Genomic DNA, 18,969 nt, shown 5'->3' with positions numbered 1-18,969 from the left:
GCTGGATCTCTCTATACTATTAAGTGTTTGATTAGAAAATCAATAACAAAGCCGAAGCTCTGATACCAATTGAAGGTAGAGAAAAACAAGAAAGGGGGTTTGAATTGTTTTTGGAAATAAAAACTTTTTGAGATATTAGACACACAGAGAATAAAAAGGAATATAACACAGAATTTTATACAGGTTCGCTTAAAATTCAAAGCTACTCCAGTCCACCCTGCCAAGGTGATTTCGCCTTCAAAAAGGTCTTAATCCACTAATCTTGAAAGATTACACAAACAACCGCCTAAGAGAATAATCCCTTAGCCTTCTCAAGTATTCAGACTGCACAGAGTCACTTAAGGAAATATCTTAGCAAAAATATGATTTGTAATACAACGTGCTTCTAACAAAAAGCAAACATTACAGAATAATAAGAACAATAGCTTTTCACGTAAGAGCAGCAGCTCGTGAAAAAATAAGAGAGAATAAATGAGAGTTTTTGTATCTTGTGTGTCTCAGGTGTGTCTTCTTGTGAAGTATTCAGTCCTTTATATAGGCGTTGGGAAGAATCGTTGGAGTGATGACAGGATCTTGGTCATTGAAGAATGTTTATTGTCATTACTCTCCTTGTGTCTTTCTAAAACAGTTTTATGCACCTCATTATTTCCTTCTAGAAATAATTTCTTTCCAAAACCAAATTTCTTTTTGGTTACGTGTTCTAAACTGGTGAATCTGTATCAAAATCTTGGTAAATCAGAGTTTAACGTCAGAGGTTGATAATATCTGACCACATCAGAGTTTCTCTATGCTCTTGACTTCTTCAGATTCAGAGTCTGGATTCATTCTTCTTTACCAGAGTTTCTGACTTTTTTCTGTTGCGCTGGTAATTGTGTTGATCAGAGTCAGAACCTTCTGACGCGTTTTCTCTTAGTATCATCTGATAGTTGAATTCTGTATCTGATATATTTATCTATTTGATTGTTTGATCAAAGTCCTGCACACTTAAGAAAAATTCCGTTAGAGTACCATTTTTTGTTTCATCCGTTGTTATCATCAAAACCTTTAGAGATACATTGTAGAACCAATATTGTTCTTATATTCTCAACATTATAACATCATCAAATACACATAATTCTCATCAATTATTCATTTTATCATGAACTAGTCAAACCCTATAACTAACTCCATTTGATAATAAATTGTGTTATCTTTCCAATGCTTCAAACGTCAACTCATTTGGGCTTATGGATCAAAAGTTGTCAGACAGTGAAACAAAAGACAAAACAGACATTCTGGCACCCAAAGGTCGACTCACATGGTTATAGGTCGATGCATGGGAAATTCTTCTAGTTACAGATTGAGTCATAGCGTGTATAGGTCGACTCATACTGCGATATTTTTCCAAAAATAAGGTTTTTAACTATCAAAACACTACCTTATGTGACAACAACTTATTTTATGAAAATCTATTAAATTAATCTAATTTCCTACTGTTATAGTAGTATAAACTCATATATTTCTCCATGGGTTCATGAATTAACAACATATTACAATAATATCATCATGTTCATCATATCTAAATCACCATTAGCACCCTTAAGGTCACAATCTTCAAACATCCATCCATGTCAGATTTTCATACATATAGAATCAAGGTAAATCAAATATAGTTTCAGTCACACAATCATACATATGAACACCACAAATCATCATTCAAACATTGATTCACGAGAAAACATGATAATCGTCATATAAAAACTATCATAGCATCATAGTTCAGAATTATGAATTAAAACACTTAAACCTAAGGAGGTTAAGGGTTCCTCCATCTACCCCTCATGCTTTAACACCCATTACAGAAACACATCTCCCCCTTACCTTGATTTCCCTAACAAGAAAGAACTTATCCCTTGAATTCTTTTCCTTCTTCCTTTAGCCAACTTTGCCTCCTTCTCTTTTGTTTCTAAATTCTCTGTACTATAAAAATTATCCCTAAACCTAGATTTATCTCATAAAATTATACTTAGGGTTAAACTTCTCAAAATTATGAACTTGGTCTAACTTAAAATACTTCTTATTCCTTCATCCCGCTAACTTTCCTAGATTCTTATATTTAGCCTAATCATAATATTTATCTTATTTTTACTATATAATATAACAAAGTTATTATTTTACTTAATAAATAATTATAAGTTATTCTATACACCCATTCCAACAAATAAATAAATAAATCAACGAATAAACATAATTAATCAGTAGAATATGGTAAAGTATCTTATATGAAAAACAAGCATTATAACTCTCTCCCACTTAAGAAATACTTATCCTAAAAAATAACATGAGGAAAACAGATTCGGATACGACTCTCTCAACTACTCCTCACGCTCCCAAGTCATGCTCCCACCAGCTAGTCCTCTCCAAACCACTTTTACCAAGGTAATATCTTTACCCCACAATTACTTCACATCTCGATCCTCTACCAGTATAGGTGATGCCTCCACAATTAGGTTATCTCTCATCTGCACATCATCTACTTGGATCACATGATACGGTTCTAGAATGTATCTCCTCAAATGAGACACATGAAACACATCATGAAGATTAGAAACCGGCGGCAGCAAAGCAATCTGATAGGCCACTTCGCCAACCCTTCTCAAGATCTGGTATGGACCCACAAAATGCGGCATGATATTTTGAGACTTCAAGGCTCTACCAACACTAGTTACCAGCGTAACCCTAAAAAACACATGATTTCCCTCTTGGAACTCAAGTGCTTTCCTCCACTAGTCATGGTAACTTTTTTGACGACTCCACGACACTTTCATCTTCTCTTGGATCATCTTGATCTTATCGTTCGTCTGTTGAAAAATCTCAGGTCCGAGCACATCATTCTCACCTAACTCATATTAACACAAAGGAGTTCTACACCTCCTACCATACAATGCCTCATATGGTGTCATTCCGATACTAGAATGTAAGTTGTTATTATAGGTAAACTCAATCAACAACAAGTAGCTATCCTAAGAGCCTCTTTGTTCTAGCACACAAACCCTTAGCAAATACTTCAAAGACTGGATAGTCCTCTCTATTTGACCGTCCATCTACGGATGATAAGTATATCTAAACTTCAGCTTAGTACCCAAACTAGCTTGCAGACTCTCCTAGAACCTCGATGTAAATTTCAGATCTCTATCTGACACACTACTTGAAGGAATACCACACAATCTCATAATCTTATCAATATACAATTCAGCTAGCTTCTGCAAGGAATAATTGATCCTCATTGGTATAAAATGAGCCGATTTGGTCAACCTATCCATAATCACCCAAATTGAATCGTATCCTTTCGAAGTATTTGGAAAAGCTGTCACAAAAATCCATGGAAATGCTATCCCATTTCCATTCTAGAATATTAAACGGTTGCATCAGACCATACGATTTTTGATGTTCAATCTTTGACTTTTGAGAAGTCAGACAAGCATATACAAATTTGGCAACCTCTTTTTTCATTCCTGTCCACCAAAACATCTTCTTCAAGTCTTGATACATTTTTGTGGCACCGGGATGAATACTCAACACACTCTTGTGACCCTCCTCAAGAATATTCTTCTAAAGCTCGGGTACATCTGGTACACGAACCCTGTCTCTGAACCTCATCACACCATTCTCATCAATTCTGAAGTCACCACCTTTATCTTGATTGATTAACACAAGTCGGTCAACCAATCCCACATCGGTCTTCTGACCCTCTCTGACCTCTTCAAGAATACCGCTCGTCAACTTCAACATATCCAACTTCACACTATTATGAGTCTCTTCACATGCCAAACTCGTGTCTCTGAACTTCTCGATCAAGTATAACTCTCTGACCATCAACATCAACATATGTAAAGACTTCATGCTCAACGCATCAGCTATGAAATCATCCTTACCAGGATGGTAGCTTATCTAAAATCATAATCCTTCAGGTATTCTAGCCACCTTCTCTACCTCATGTTCAATTCCTTCTTAATGAAAAGATACTTTATGCTTTTGTGGTTACTAAACACCTCAAATATGGAACCAAAGAGATAATGTCTCCAAATTTTCAAAACAAAAACCACAACTGCTAACTAAGAATCATGCATATGATGATTCCTCTCGTGAACTTTTAACTGTCGAGAAGCTTAAGCCATAACCTGACCATTATACATCAGCACACCACCTAAACCCATCTTTGATGCATCACAATACACTACCAAGGACTCACTCGGATTGAGCAAAATCAACACTGAAGCAGTCATCAACTTCTTCTTAATTTCTTGGAAACTTCCTTCACATTGCACATCCCAAACATATAATCTTGAAAAACCTTTGACGAACCTCCTACTATAACCAACCAAACCGAAAAAACTTATAATCTCTGTAACAGACTTCAGAGTTTCCCATTGTAACACAATGTCTACCTTCAATGGATCAACTACAATACCACCCCTAGAAATCATGTAACCAAGGAAACTCACTTCCTTCAACCAGAACTCACACTAAGATTACTTTACATGCAACTTCTTCTCTCTTAACACTTGAAATACAACTTCCAGATGCTTCCCATGCTCTTCCTTAAATTTAGAATATATCAAGATATCATCGATGAACACCACCACAAATTGATCTAGATAAGGATGGAAAATCCTATCCATATACTCCATAAATACACCTGGCGCATTTGATACTCCAAACGGAATTATTGTATAATCATAATGACCATACCTCATTCTGAAAGCAGTCTTCTAAATGTCTCTTGGTTTCACTCGAATCTGACGATAACCAGACCTCAAATCTATCTTGCTAAACATAGAAGCACCTACTAACTGATCCATCAGATCGTCAATTCTCGAAAGAGGATACCTGTTCTTAATAGTAACCTTATTCAGTTATTTGTAGTCAACACACAACCTTATAATGTTGTCTTTCTTCTTAACTAGCAACACCGGAGCACCCCATGGCGAAACACTCAGACAAACAAACTTCTTTTCAAGTAGATCTTCCAGTTGCTTCTTCAATTCACTCAAGTTTGAAGCATACATTCTATAAGGAGCCATTGACATCGGACTCGTACAAACAGTTGATATGAACTTTAAATCTTCCTCTTCAACAAACTAAGATTCATGCTTTGGAAGCAAGTCGCATATATTTTCATGAAAAACATTAGGAAATTACACACCACGTGCATATCACTAGCCATCACATTTATCTCTACTCTCTGAGAAGCAAACATCAATAATAGTTGGTTGTCCTTCCTCAAAGACATCATAACTTGATTGGCAAATAGGAATCTCGAATTTGCAATCTCTTCGAGTTCGAGAAATAAAGACAACTTTGACAACACTTGCACTCTTGCAATCAGCGGCACACCGAAACAATCTCCACACCTGAAACACTTCATTAAAGCATAAGCTTCTCCCCCACTTGTTTAAATCCCGCTTCTACAGGCAAGTAGTTAGAAAACTAATGGGCACCGACAGTGTTTCACACATATATCACGTACTAGGGAATAACAACATGACAAAAACCTGGTCGGACGGACCGACCTGCTCTTATACCACTATGTAACACCCTAAACCCCTCATACAATTTAATATGAAATTTAATTAAACAAAATGCAATCATTCAGGGAGTTACGCACAATCAAACATAGTCTGCTCCGTAACATGGGTTATAACATGATAATTTAGAACCTGTCATCACATTTTGACCTTCACTTAGGGTATCATCACATCAGGATCATTATTAAATCAAATAAACACAATATTGTAACCCATGACATTTAGTCTCATAAACTTCAACTTTCATAACGCAACACAAAGAGTTGTATTATTCTACTCACTGCAACTTTGAGATCTCAATAAAATATAAATATTAACTTCAACAAAATAAAACAAGAGAAATCAAATGTTCTCAGCCCAATGTTACATGATCAAAGCAAGACCCTACTAAAAAAACGAAAAACTAATGGAAGCCACTCCAAAAGCTATCTTCCACTTACTTCAACAATGCTACTCCTGAGTATCTACATGGTGCTCATGTAAATGCAACATTCAAACAAAAGGGGGTGAGAATACACTTAAATAATTAATGGTGAAAACAAGCGGGAGTAGATTATCACGTGACAACAACATATGCATTACTCAATTAACACCAACATATTAAGTATTCTCATCCAACAACACATCAACAACAATCAATACAACAATGCTAATGTAATATACTCAACACTAAATTGACATGCATATGGTACCAAATATGAACCCTTGGTTTCATCTCGCTCCCTGATCCCCATCATAGGATCAGATTCCCTCTTGGAACCAGAGCACACCAAATCGCTACCATCACCATATGTAACACTTCACTAATCCCTCATAATAGGAATTAGTTACTCGCACCCGATCCATCACCATAAGATCGAGGCTCACCAAAATGAATTGAAGTTGAGACAATATGAATGCATGGACTCTTAGCATGCAACAACAACACATATACATCGGCCCCTCTTCTGACTGTGTATGCCACTAGAAACATAATCAACATAAATATAGCATGTGTATCATTAAATATGCAACATCTTTAACAATCACCAAAATTATTCATACTCAAATATTTCATTATCGACACATATAAGCATCTTCCACACAACATTATTATAACCAACATTACAACAACATCATCAATATTCAATGTTTACATTTTTAACCAATTATAACTAACATTCTCAACATTATAACATCACCAAATACACACGATTCTCATCAATTATTCATGTTATGACGACTTAATTAGCCCCTGAAGTTAATTCCATATGATAGTAAATTGTGTTAGCTTTCCAACGCTTCAAACAATATCTCATTTGAACTTATGGATCAAACATTATAGTCAAAATCATCAAACAGTGCAATAAAAGACAAAACATGCATTCTAGCAGCCAAAGGTCGACTTACAAGGTTATAGGTTGACACATGAGCAATTGTGCCAGCTGCATGTCAACTCATATTTTTCCATAAATTAGGTTTTAAACTATCCAAACACTACCTTATGTGATAAGAACATATTTTACAAAAATCTGTCAAATTGATTCAATTTTCTACTGCTATAGTACTCTAAACTCATATATTTCTCCATGGGTTCATGAATTAACAACATATTACAACAATATCATTATGTTCATCATATCTAAATCACCATTAACACACTTAAGGTCACAACCTTCAAACATTTATCCATAGCAGATTTTCATACATATAGAATCAAGGTAAATCAAATATAATTTCAGTCACATAATAATACATATGAACTCCACAAATCATCATTCAAACATTGATTCATGAGAAAACATAATAATCATCATATAAAAACATCATAGCATCACAATTCATAATTATGAATCAAAACACCCAACCATAAGGAGGTTAAGAGTCCTTCCATCTACCCATCATGCTTTAACACCCATTAGAGAAACACGTCTCTTCCCTTACCTTGATTTCCCTAGCAAGAATGAAATTATCCCTTGAATTCTTCTCCTTCTACTTCCAACCAACTTTGCCTCCTTCCCTTTTGTTTCCAAATTCTACGTACTGTAAAAATTATCCCTAAACCTAGGTTTATCTCATAAACTTATACTTAGGGTTAAACTTCTCAAAATTTTGAACTTGGCCCAATATAAAATACTTTTTATTCCCTCCTCCCATTAATTTTCCTAGATTCTCATATTGGGGTCAATCACTCTATTTTTATTATTTTACTAAATAATATAACAAAACTATTATTTTACTTAATAAAAATAATTATAAGTTATTCTATACACCGATTACTATTTTACCATGTTCTTAACTTAAGGACTCACACCCCCACAAACATTCCAAAAATCTAATAAATCAGCGAATGGACATAATTAATTAGTAGAATACGCTAAAATATCCTATACGAAAAACGGGGCATTAAAATTTTTGTCGCTCCGTATAATATGTCACCAATGGAACTTAGAGAATTGAAGAACTAGTTAAGAGTTATTGAATAAGCAGTTTATTCGACCGAGTGTCTCGCTGTGGGGAGCGCCAATGTTATTAGTGAGGAAGAAGGATGGTGGGATGCACTTATGCATTTTCTACCATCAATTGAATAAGGCTACCACTAAGAATAAGTACTCTTTACCTTGGATAGACGATCTGATGGATCAATTGAAAGAAGCTTGTGTGTACTCGAAGATTGATTTACAATCATGTTACCATCAAATCCCAGTCAAAAGTTCTGATACACCGAAGATTTAATTTAGAACCAATATTGTTATTACGAATTCCTTGTGATACCATTTGGAGTGACAAATGCACCTTCCATTTTTATGGGTTATATGAACCGCATATTCCAACCTTATTTGGACCAACTTGTAGTGATATTTATTGATGATATCGTTATATATTCTTGTACTTAACAAGAACACATTTAAGGGTTGTTCTATCAATACTTTGAGAGAATCAACTATTTGCAAAGCTTAGCAAGTGTGAATTCGGGATGAAAGAAGTGAAGTTTCTTGGTCATGTTATATCACAAGGAGGGGTAGATGTGGATCCATCTAAAGTTGAAGAAGTGATAAATTAGGAAAGGCCGAAGCCAGAAGTTTCCTAGGATTGTCATGTTATTATAGGAAGTTTATCCTAGGATTCTCTCAAGTTTCTCTACCAATTGTCGCTACGCGAAAAATACAGAGTCGCCATCGGTTTATATTTATTCCAAAGGAAAGGGAAAATATCGAGAAAACCCCAAAGTATGGTCATCGCAACCACGAACAGGTTCGGAAGTCGGTTATGCAAGGGGAAGGTATTAGCACCCCTCACATCCATGGTACTCCATGGGAACCATCTAGGATGTTTACGCTTACGTGTGTATTATTTATCGAATGTTTGCTTGCTAAAGGATTGCGGAGTGGAGGTAGATTTTAAATTAGTGTGCTCGCCAAGGAATGGATCCTCGTGCCTACGTATGCCCACTTGTTGAAGTGAGAAATTAGAGCCTTCGTAGTTCGTGGTTTTGAAATTGTTTGGTTTGTTTTGTTGATTTTATTACCTTGAAGAAGGGTTTTCGATGGTGTCGCCCTAAGGCTCAAACAAAAGGTTTGAATGAGTTGGATTGTTTTTTATGTTTTGAAGAAAGTGTTATTGATTTCGGATTGCACTAAAGACTATGGATAAAGGTGAATACCTCAAATGGTCAAGCCAAAAGTCTTGTGTTCGAAGCATTCAGAATGAGTGTAGGAAAGCTCCAGTCTCATCCCTTATTTATCGCTTAAGGCTCGTGACGTACGATCCTAATCGCTATTTATTGTGTTTTTTGGATTTTGATTTGGAAAAGACCGCTTGACGTTGGATCAAGGGTTTGTTTATTGAATTTGATTTGAAAAAGAGACCGCTTGACATTGGATCAAGGGTTTGATTATCGATTTTGAATGGGTGAACGTTCCTAATGCCTAAGGAGTATCTAATAAAGCAATACAAGAAAGCGAGTAAACGCGTACATGAGAAAGGGGAGGGGGCCATGTGTGTGCCATTGTGTTCTAAATGGGAAAGCAAGTAAAAGATTACAATTGATATTACAAATTCTTCTTGATTCTTGCACGCTTCTTCCATATTAGGTCACATTTGTCCAAAGTCTCTTTTGCAAAGGATCCTTATGAGTCTCTAAGTCCATTGTCCAAAGTTCTCTTCATGCTTGGGAAATTGTTATCCTTTTTTCATTTTTTAAAGTCTTAACCATTTTTAGATTCATTTTAGAATGAAGTGAATATGATGGAATATGGATGTACAATGTGATAAAAGCAAAATAAAAAATAAAAGTGCATGAAGTAAATGACCAAAATTAAAGGTTAGGAGCGGAAATTAAAATGCGGAAATTAAAGGAGTTAGAAGCGGAATTGTAAAGAATTAGATGTTAGAAGGCGGAAATTAAATGTTAGAGCTAATTGTTAGAAGGTTAATCAAAGTTAATATAATGTTCAATATCAATATCAAAATCTACATCAAATTCTAATATCCACATAAACCACACTATTATCATAAACTCAAAATCAATTAAAATTCTAAAATTCAAAACAACTACCAAAAATAAAAAATCAAATAAAATTCTAACCAATTAGCAAATTCCAACTCTAAGACAATTATCAAATGTATTCTAAAAAATATTAAACCAATTCTAGGACAATTAACAATTATTCTAAAAAAATTAACAAAGATTAAATCCTAATTAACAAAATACTGTCTAAGCATCAAGATTAATATCCAATTAATGAAGCTAAATCCAAATTAACAAAGCATAGGCCTCTTTAAGCAAAATCGATTGGGCTTTGCACCAGGAGGCCCAACAGCCTCAGATCCAAGGCCTGGGGGTGCGTTCGCTACAGGGAGGTGCAAGACAAGTTCTACTTGGGCCTGATCCAAACCTCTACAAGGCATCTACTGTAAGCAGGTAACAAAAATGAAAAACAGAAAAAGCGCTTCCAGCCAAACGCGCTTATTCACAAGCAGAAAAGCGATTCCAAGCAACAAGCATCGCTTCTCTTCACGCTCTATAGAGCACAACTCAGCGCTCAGGTCTCATATGGAGACTCTACAAGAACTTCGCAAACGATTACGCAAAGGTGACAAATAACACCATCAGGCTATGGCTCCTACTTCTACAATCCATTACATCATCATGGGAAGTGAATCAAAGCATGAGCATATGGATTAAGAGCTACCTGTCGAAGACGACGACGGAGATGGCGACGATGATGACGAAGGTCACGAGCACAACTCCTATCCACTTCTGAGCGCCTCTCTTCCTCTTCTTGTAATGCTAAAACGGATCCAAAGCGTGTGAGAGATAACGGCCTTCAAGTTTTGAAGCTTCTGGTGGTGGCGGTGGCTTAGCTCTGCCGTGTAGAGCTTCGAGTGATGAAGCTCTCACAACAATGGAAAATGAGCGTGTACTGAAGATGGGAAGTGATTGCAAGATGCTTTTCGAATGAGGGAAAAAATCTGAACCCCAATGATTGGCAATGATTGCCTCTTATATAGCTTGATCCAAGAGGGCAATTTGGAGAATTGGATATGAAGTTAAATCTGATTCGTCCAGCTGGCATCTAAGTGAAGGTGAGTCTTAAGTCATTAAATCACGTGGGCTTTGACACAAGTTTAACTCTCTAATCCATTTGCTCCAAACTTTTTGATCCCAACTGTGGATATCCGCATTGAACCAAACTGATTTGGATTGTTGCTTGGATAATCACTAGTTTGAATTTTTGCAGGGCATGATCACTTCCTCAGGGTCTGCATTGTAGTTCGCCATTGAAGCATGATATTTTGGGATGCACTAGCTTCTGGTATGTATGTATTGGTATTACAACTGTTTCACTCTTATTCTTTCCTTGCATTGGCTTGACCTTGCTTATTTGATGGTGTTCAGGGCTGCTCATCTTGACCATCGCCATTGAAGCATGATGATGGTGATGGAGCCAAGTGCAGGTCTGTATTGGTACGTTTCTACCATTGATTGTGTGGGTTTTGAGATGCTCATCTTGGTCCAACCTTTGCCTGGTTCTGCACAGCAGGTGAGATCCATGTCATGGCTTGCAACTGTCATGGATTTTGCTGGGGTAGCCATTGGAATCACATTGGTCTCCTTTTGCAGGTTGGTATATTTGTGCAGTGTCAGTTATGGTAGTCATATGGTGCAGCTAACCTGTATTCGTATGTTCCATTTAGAGGGATCACTCTGTGTGCTACTGGATAGACAGCACCCATGCCAACTTTTATTATCAGGTGGAAACTCAGTAGGGAGCTTTACCATCTGGTTATGCAAATCAGCAACTGAATCATTTGCTACTTTTTCCTTGGAGTTCTTCTTCCCATCAACAAGCTTTAGTTCTAAACGGTATAAGGCACATACATCACACTTGCTAATCTCATATTCGTAAAGGTGCCATTCGAAATAGTTCAGTGGTTGTGGATCCATATAATAGGATTTCTTCAGACCTCCAAATTCATTGATAACTTGCTTTCTAGATTCATGCCAACCACGCCCACTGTAATGTGGCAATGACCTCTACTTTCTGTTAATACCACTCTTCATTGATGAATGCTTTAAACTTGTAGGTTCAGGAGGAACCATTGCAATGGGATGCTCATAATCAGGAAATTCATCAACAAACTCATCTTTAGGTACGATCAATGCATGAGGCATTTGGCTGCTTGGTAACATAAGCCTTCCAGGTTGAACTGTTGTTTGTTTAGATGGAGATGCTCTTTCATATATAGGTTTTCTCCCTCTAAGAGAATCTTGAGGCAATGCAGGTTGCCTTCCTCTTTCCGAACTAGCACCTTGCATTGGACCTGGACGTGCCGCAATCCTCGTGTTTCCATCTGATGACACTGCTTTGTTTTGATGCCTCTGTGCAGTAAAATCATCTTTGATTCATGGATGCATAGTTTGTCACCTTTACTGTTGTTTACAAGCATTCACAGGTTTATCCCAAGGTTTGTAACTGGTTTCTTTTCATGTTGCATTTGTTCATGGCTTGGTCTACTGGCTTGTGTGATAATGCAGGTTGTACACTATGATCCAATGGCTGGAAGGTTGGGATATCACTTTGTGCATTGTGGCTTGTCATGTATGATGTAGCAGTATTAATTTGTGTGTTTTGGTTTGGTGCAAAGTATTGGCAATGTTTTTCAATGTGCTACAGGATTGGCTCCTGTTGGATGTTGTAGATGATGCTGGTAACTCAAGTATGCTGCTGGATGTTGCCTCTTAACATGACCTGAATTGGATTCTTTAATTGCAGGTCCTAACTTCTGATGTAGTCCAGATGTAGCTTTTGCCATGCTGGAGGCTCATGGAGCAAAGGTAATGGATGCAATCAATGACCTATTTTTACTTTACAGTGTGTCAATTGGTTTCCTTGCAGGCTGTTGCAGGATGATGGCAGGATGGTTGTCATAGTGAGTCTCAGACCAAACTCATGAGCATTCTTTCGTTCAAATGGCCGCTGTAAGTGTAGTATCAAATCATATGACTGTGATGCTTGGTTGTGGTGAATGCAAGACCATGTTAGCAATCCAGGACCATGGTTGGCAAAACCAAAAGACCAAGTCATGGCAAGGTACACATGAAGTTAAAAATGAGACAAGTTACTTGGAAATGGAGATACAAGGTCGAACACATCAAACATGACCCTTGGATGATGAATCAAGGAAAAAGGGCTAGATTAGGCCTTAGATGGTTAAAAATGGATGAGTTGACTTTGGTCAAAGTTGACCAAAAAGTCAACTGTTGACCAAAGTCAACAATTAGTCAAAGTTTATTTATTTTTTGTATTTTCCTCATGGAATGGACATTATGATGAATTGTAAATGATTGTGAATGAATGTGAGATTTTGACTTGATCTCGACACTTGAAATCAATCCTTGAATATGAATGGATACTTGTAATGATCATGAATCAAGACTTGACTTTAAATTGGATTAATTAAAACATGACATGGAATGCCTTACATGATAGGGCCAATGAACTCTTCACAGATGAATCACATAACCTCATGGAATCAAAACTTGAGTGAATGACAAGACTTGAGTGTGCATAGGCCATGACTTAAGGGTTTGAGTTGACTTTGGTCAAAGTTGACCAAAAAGTCAACGGTTGACCAAAAAGTCAACTGTTGGTCAAAAAGTCAACTGTTGGTTAACACACCTCTCTTTGCATTTTTTCGTGTAATGGACCCTTTATGATCATGTAATGAATGACACTCCCCTGTCTGAATGAACTTGGATTGGTATTTGAACTGAATGGCTTTTGAAATGAATTTGAAGTTATTTTATATGAATAAATGGATCTTGAACATGTATTGGAATAGAGTGAAATGGATATTATGACATTGACTGAACTAATCATGAGTGACACTCCAATGACAATTATGAAACAAAGGACTTAGAAAGGATCAAGATGTACCATGAGCTACAACCTACATTGACCAAACACTAGAATCAATGATCATGAGCATGGTGAATAGAAACACAACCAAGAACTCCACATGAATGAACCAGGAACAAGAAGTTGTTGAATGCAATTTAACCAAGCAAGGAGATCAAGCATCATGAATGATGATGTGCCAGCTGAAATTAGGGTTAGGAGGCCACATAATAGGAGTTTGACCTGATTAGGGTTCATGGAGCCATGACCAAGTGAGGACCCCTAAATTAGGGTTTTGCTCCCTCAAGAAGCCACCATTGACACCAGATACAAGCATAATACCCAAGCATCTCCCTGTTAGGGTTTGATTAGGGCCACCCCAAGTTTGCTGAGAGATCCTAGTTTTCACTAGGTGTAAGCATAAAGCTCTGAATTCAAGTCACTGCTTTCTTGTGTTGAACCTTGCTTATGCAGATGAAATGCATGCTCATGATGATATGCAAATGTTTAAGTTAGTGACCTAGATGAACATTGTGAAGGTGTAGGGTGAATTTTGGGGTATGACACCAATGACCTGCATCACTCGGAAGGAGATCCCTTTCAGGTAGGGTTCGGAATGTGAAAAATGTTTCATCAAATTAGAAGGAAAGGTAACTACCGCACCTGTTTTAATCATTCCAGATCCTAGTAAATCTTATGAAGTGTTTTATGATGCCTCTAAGAAAGGACTGGGTGGAGTTCTAATGCAAAATGATCAAGTTGTAGCGTATGTATCCCGACAACTGAAAACTCATGAAGAGAATTATCTGATGCATGATCTTGAGTTGGCAACTGTTGTGTTTACATTGAAGGTGTGGCATCATTATTTATACAGAGTGCATTTTGAAATGTTTAATGATCACAAGAGCTTGAAATATCTATTTGATCATAAATAATTGAATATGCGGTAGAGAAGATGGATGGAGTACCTAAAGGATTTTGATTTTGAATTAAATTATCATTCGGGTAAAGCAAATAATATGGTTGATGTGTTAGGTCGGAAATAAATGCATAAGGTTGAATTAATCATGTCGGGGTATGATCTTTTAGATCATTTTTGGAATCTTAACCTGCAATTCGCATGGAATCCAACTAGTGTATTAATGGGTAATTTGAATGTCATATTTGAATTGAGGGAAATGATTCGACCAAGTCAACTATTAGATGAGAGGCTGCATGCAATGTCAACTCAACCATGTTTCACTTAAGACATGGATGAAGTTCTTCTATTTAATCAAATAATGTGTGTTCTTAATAATGTGGAGTTAAGAATGAGAGTCTTAGAAGAAGCATATAAAAGTGCATTTATTATTCGTGTGGGTTCATAAAAAATGTACAAAGAGCTGAAAAAGGATTATTGGTGGCCTAGTATGAAGAAGATTATTGTCGAATATGTGGCTAAATGTGTAGTATGTCAATAAGTGAAGATCGAGCATCAAAAGCCAGGTGGATTTTTGCAACCAATGGAAGTTCCAGAGTGGAAATGGGATAGTATTTTCATGGACTTTGTTGGAGGGGTATTGTGTACTCGTGGTGGTCACGACTCAATATGGGTAATTATGGATAAACTAAATTAGTCAGCATATTTTCTAGTTGTGAAAACAATGTAAAAAGTTATTCATCTTGCAAGATTGTTCATTGTGGAAATTGTGAGGTTGCGTGGTATTCCCTCTAGTATCGTATTTGATAGATATCTGAAATTTACTTCAAGATTTTGGAAATCATTTCAACATGCTCTGGGTTTGAAGTTATGTTTGAGAACGTCTAACCATCCTCAGACGGACGGTCAGGCCGAGAGGACGATTCAGACTTGAGAGGATATGCTAAGAGCGTGTGTACTTGAAAGTGGAGGAAATTGGAAAAAAATCTTTTACCCTTGATTGAATTATCATAAAATAATAGCTATAATGCAAGCATTGTCATGCCTCCATATGAATCTCTATATGGAAGGAGATGTAGAACACCTCTTTATCGGATAAAAGTTGGTGAAAAGGGATATCTAGGACCAAAAATCATTCAAGAGATCACCAAAAAGATAAAAATGATTCAAGAGAAAATGAAGAAGGCTCAAGATTGTCAAAAGAGTTATGTAGACCAAAGACGAAGACCATTGGGGTTCGAAGAAGGTAACCATGTATTATTGAAAGTTACTCTAAGATTGATATTGAAAGGAACTTTTAAGTCACAGAAATTGATCTCGAGGTACATTATAATTTATCAGATCATTTGACGGGTGGGTGAAATGGCATACCAATTACAATTACCACCCTCACTATTTGTTTTACACAACGTATTCCACGTATCTCAAATTTGGAGAATCATTACATACTCCTTTCAGCCTATTCTTCCAATTATCATTAAGGTAGAAGCAGACATTTCTTTCAAACCTCAACCCAACCAAGTTATAGATCGTGTGGCTAAGACATTAAGGAACACGGATGTTCGTTAGGAAGAATCCCACTCAGGCGAAGCTACCTGAGAGCTAGAGTCTGATATGCAAGAAGCATATCCTCATCTCTTTCAAGTAAATCTTTGAAAATTCGAGGAAGAATTTTATTTAAGGGGGGATAATGTAATATCTAATATCCTCTTAAGTTCTATATTCTTTTTTAGTTGGGACAAATTAAGTAATTAGTGAACTCGGATGACACCAATTCTTAATCAATTCTCTTAATCCTTACTAATTGATAAATGAGGACATTTTGGTAAACTTGATAAATGGTATTTTTGAGAAAATGATATGATGACAAGGGCAAAATGGTCAATAGTCCACTAAAGGATAAAATATCATTTTACATATCATTTCCATTTGTCTCATACAATTAATTTAATAACTTTGTTAGTAAGAGAGCAAGAAAAAGAAGAATTGAAGAAGAAGAGCAAAGGCTTGGATTAAGAAGAGGAAAAGAAGGACTCATCTCAATTTCATCATAATTTTATTCCTAAGATGTGGGTTCTTAGTTAGTCTTAGCTTTGGGGTAAAATTGCATGAAATTTGGGAGTTAGGGTTTTGAAACTTATGTTGATGCGTGATCTTCTTGGTGAATTCCATGTCTATGGTTGTTAATCCATGATATATATTATGGGTGTGTGTAATATGATAACATGTTGAGTTGTATGGTTGTTTATTATCTCCCCGTTCTTCCATCCATGTTGTGTTTTATGCTACACTCGCATAGCAAGAGATGTTTCTCTAAGCAAATGACCGATTAGAGCTCGCACTATCATCGCTAAGTGAGGCAGTTATTCTAGGAAAACTGGGACATTCTGTTTTGTATCACTTGGAACTTTCCTTGATCTTGTAGAGAGAGAGAGCGAGAGAGACAAAGAGAGAGAGAGAGAGAGAGAGAGAGAGAGAGAGAGAGAGCTTGAAGCATGCACCTTAGCTCGCTAAGAGAGGGCTATGATATTTTGGCATATTGTTTTTTTCCCTTGTGTTCACCATGAAATGAGTTTTATAACTCGAAATGAGGAGTGGTCCGATGCATTAGAAAAGAAAGTTCCATGCTCCACCATTTTGTGAAGAAACTATGTTTGTATGCCAAATATTGCTTGGTTGATAACGTTAGACTATCATGTACACTTTATTACTTATGTTATAATATGTTTGGATTGAAAGACAATAGTTATTTAAATCCTATGATAATGAGTAAGGTTAAACCTAGGTTCATAACTAGGCGAATAAGATTAGTAATCATAACTAAGGTTATGATAAATAACTTAGGTTGTGGTGCTCGATTATGGAAGGTACCCCGGTGTATACCCGCGAGCGAGTAATCACTTAAGCAGAATTATCCCCTCTACTAGAATTCTCGAATGCCATGGATGGTGAATGATTGTTCTAGGCGCAAATCAATGGCCTTTGTATGGAAACATGTTAGGATATGGTGATTAAGTAGAATAATCATGTTATGATTGATGACAATAATCTTGTATTCGGGAATCACCCATATTCATATTTTCCTGAGTCTGAATCTTACGTTAATTAGAGATTGGGATAGTTGAATATTTGAGATGGATACCATGGCCCGTGTCTCGGCCCAAGTAAAGGGTGATTGTCGTGGAAAGTTCTCCGATCATTATAGCAAGTTTGTGACCAGTGTCTTAACCTTGAGAGAGGTGCTTGTCGGGGAAATACGTTCCTTATAGAGTGGACCTTCGTTACCCATGTTTAATTTTACTAAATGTAGGATAGGTCGGGGAAAGTTATTTTACATAGAAAAGATCCGTGACCCGTGCCCATAGTCCCAGATATGGGATCGGTCGGAGAAATCAAGTTTATATGTTTTTATACGAGGCAAAAAAAACCTTAGATACTTAATTCTTTCTTTCTATGGTGTAAACATATCCAAGTAATACAAAGTTTAAAGGCTTAAGTTAATATAATGTTTAATAGTCCCTTTAGATCCGAGTGGACCCATAAGATAGGGGAACCCGTTAATATTATTATCTCACCCTATTATGATTATTGATTTTTTAGGTAATTTTGAACAGGTCAAAAGAAAAGGAAAGTTGGCATGAAATAGTTCGAAGACTGTGATGTTTCATAGTCTTTCCACTGTGTATATTATGGATATTATATGTTCCTGATAAACACTCTTTAGATAATCTTCTTGAGACAAGTTAGGTGAGATCACAAATGTACTGTATTTTAGGTGATGCTTCTTGCTTCTCCCTTCTTCCCTCCGTGGGAAGACTTTTTTATATTCATCTTCAATCTCCAAGATCATTAAGAAGTGTCCCCTCAAATTCCATGTTAAATGATAGCCATAACATCCGTCGCTCTCATTACTATCATGTGACATCTTCTTGGTAATTTTCTATAACTCTCATAAGACCATAAAACGACTTCATAACTGTTATGCTAATTTGTTCATGTCATCAACCAACACGTCTATGATAACCCTAAAGCCCGGGCTCCGAGTTGCTTTATATGTGGCAACTTTGAACTAGTCATTCTCTGCAAGTACTTGGAATAT

This window comes from Lathyrus oleraceus, chromosome 5, assembly GCF_024323335.1.
Source record: "Lathyrus oleraceus cultivar Zhongwan6 chromosome 5, CAAS_Psat_ZW6_1.0, whole genome shotgun sequence".
Taxonomy (NCBI): Eukaryota; Viridiplantae; Streptophyta; class Magnoliopsida; order Fabales; family Fabaceae; genus Lathyrus; species Lathyrus oleraceus.
The sequence above is the reverse complement of the archived record's forward strand: the minus strand, read 5'-3'. Positions refer to the sequence as shown.